Here is a 2,881-nt window from a genome sequence, read left to right as displayed (position 1 = left end):
TTTATAGCCCAACATATAGTCTATCCTGGAGAATGTTCCATGTGCATTTGAGAACAACAAACACATATTCTGCTGTTGTTGGGTAAAGTGTTCTATAGACTTTGCTTAAGTTTAGTTGGTTTATAATGTTGTTTAAGTCTTCTATTTCCTTGTTGATTTTATGTCTAGTTGTTCAATCCACTATTGAAAATGGGATATTGAACTCTCCAGTTATTATTGTTGAATTGTCTATTTATCCCTTCAATTCAGTAAGTTTTTGCTTCATGTAGTTTGGGGCTCTGTGCATATATATTAATAACTGTTATATCTTCTTGATGCATTAACTCTTATTATTATAAAATGTCCTTCTTTGTCTTTACAACAATTTTTGTCTTAAATCATATTTTGACTGATCTCAGTTTCTAAACCCAGCTCTCTTTTGGTTATTGCTTCCATAACATAATATACCTTTTTCCACCTTTTACTTTCAACCTGTAGATGTATTTGAATCTAAACTGTGTCCTTTGTACACAATATATAGTGAGCCCATTTTTTTAATCCACTCTAATAATCTCTGCCTTTTATTTGTAATGTTTAATCCATTTATATTTAATGTAATTTCTGATAAGGTAGGATTTATGTTTGCCATTTTCCTATTAGTTTTCTATAGGTTTTTTGTGTGTGTATTCTTCTCTTTCTTTATTAGTGCCCTCTTTTGTATTAAATGTATTTTTTTCTACTGTACACTTAAGTTCCCTTGTCATTTTTTTTACTGTATTTATTTTCTTCATAGTTGCTTTGGAGATTACAGTGATCTTAATTGCAATAATATAATACTTTGTTCTCACACAGCTTTTTCTCCTGCCCCCATTTTTTGCTGTTATTGTCATACAAATTACATCTTTATACACGTGTGTCATTAACACAGATTTATAATTATTGTTCTATAAAATTGTCTTTTAAATCAGATAAGAGAAAAAAACTACAAACAAAAACTACACTTATACTGTCTTTTATGTACATTTTATGTATCGTATGCCAGGGCAGCAGGCGCGAGCAAACGCTGGGAGAACAAGCGAACGGGGAGTGGAGGCGGCCTGACCGAGCGAGCACCAGCATGTGTGGAGTGAGGGGAAGCCACCTACCCCCGACCTGCTTCCCCATTCCTTCTCTCCCCTTTCCCGTTTCTCCCCCCCACCACACCCCTCCCCCCTGCCCCCCAACTCCGAGCAGCACCAAGTCTGTGCCAATGGCTAAAGTCGGTAGAAAGGAGCTCAACTCCAACCGCAACCGGGCAGACGAGACCTCAGAAAAAGAATAGCAAGGAGCAATTGAACACATTGGTGAAGTACAAAATGAAACAGACTTCATGAACAAGCCAGTGAGGAGAACTTGAAAGTAGAACAGAAATAGAACAAACCCTGCCAATCATTTTTTCAGAAGAGGTCAGAATTGATCATTGATTGCCCAAATCCCACATTTTTGGGTAACATCATTTGTCAACCACCCACAAGTGTCTGCACTGCTTGTGGAGGAGGATGAAGAGGCACTGCATTATTTGACCAGCGTTGAAGTGACATAATTTGAAGATACTAAATCAGGTTACAGAATAGATTTTTATTTTGATGAACATCCTTACTTTGAAAATAAACTTCTCTCCAAAGAATTTCATCTAAATAAGGGTGGTGATCCATCTTCAAAGTCCACTGAAATCAAATGGAAATCTTGAAAGGATGTAACGAATCGTTCAAGTCGAACGAAGAATAAAGCCAGTAGGAAGAGGCAGCCTGAGGCACCAGAGAGCTTCTTGACCTGCTTTACTGACCATTCTGATGCAGGTGCTGGTGAGTTAGGAGAGGTCATCACAGGTAGTACTTGGCCAAACCCGTAACAGTGCTGCTTGGTTCCCAATGTGGATGATGAAGAAGAAGGAGAAGAACAAGATGATGATCATGATGAAGATGGGGAAGGATTATAAGATATTGATGAAGAAGGGGATGAGGATGAAGGCAAAGAAGAGGAAGATGATAATGAAGTTGAGGAAGGAGAGGAGGATGAAGGAGAAGATGACTAACAGAACACTGATGTTCTGAACAATTTTTTTAAAAATTTTCTCCAATCCCCGGGAGCAAGTTGCAGTCTTTTTTCTCTTTTTCCCCTCTTGTGCTCAGTCGCTCTGTTCTTGAGGTCTCTTTTCTCTACACCATGGTTTTCAACTTATTTGGGGGGAAATGCCTTGAGCATAATACAATGGGAAAAGATTCTCTACCCCTTTCTCTTCAGAATTCATTCTTATCTCTTCCTGTCTGAACAAAAACTGTATGGAATCAACACCACCAAGCTCTGTGGGAGAAAAGAAAAACCTTCTCCCTTTGCTCTGCTGGAAGCTGGAGAGTGCCAGACCCCTGTGTAGCAGTGCATAGAATTCTAGCTTCTTTCCTCCTTTCTCTGTATATTGGGTTCAGAGAGTACAGTGTGTCTCTATGTGACTATGGACCATCATTTACCAACATGTATCTGTCTACTTTCTCTTGTTTAAAAAAAAAAAAAAAAACCTTTAAAAAATGAGGTTATAGAAAGTCATCAAAGGGTGGGTATGAGATGTTTGGGTGGGTTAAGTGGGCATTTTGACAACATGGCTTCTCCTTTGGCATGTTTATTTTTAAATTTTCTTTTTGTTTCACTGGAAAGGAAAGATGATGCTCAGTTTTAAACATTAAAAGTGTACAGATTTCTTTGTTACAATAAAACTAAATGTATACACACAATAATAATAATAATGAAGCGGCTATGTTGTGTACAGTATATCTGGCCTGAGGACCTGGCCAGTGCTACCAGTAACTATCTTTGACTTTCCCTGGAAATTTGCAAAAGAATAGAGCTAACTATTCTCCAGTCTTAC

At 37.9% G+C, this 2,881-nt stretch overlaps 1 pseudogene; it reads left to right on the top strand.

Annotated features, from left to right (window-relative positions):
• The first annotated feature begins 1,228 nt into the window (after positions 1–1,228).
• LOC100447198 (protein SET-like) lies at positions 1,229–2,132 on the top strand (annotated as a pseudogene).
• Positions 2,133–2,881: the final 749 nt, after the last annotated feature.

The sequence above is a fragment of the Pongo abelii genome, chromosome 1 (genome assembly GCF_028885655.2).
Source record: "Pongo abelii isolate AG06213 chromosome 1, NHGRI_mPonAbe1-v2.0_pri, whole genome shotgun sequence".
Classification (NCBI taxonomy): Eukaryota; Metazoa; Chordata; class Mammalia; order Primates; family Hominidae; genus Pongo; species Pongo abelii.
The sequence above is the reverse complement of the archived record's forward strand: the minus strand, read 5'-3'. Positions and strand labels throughout refer to the sequence as shown.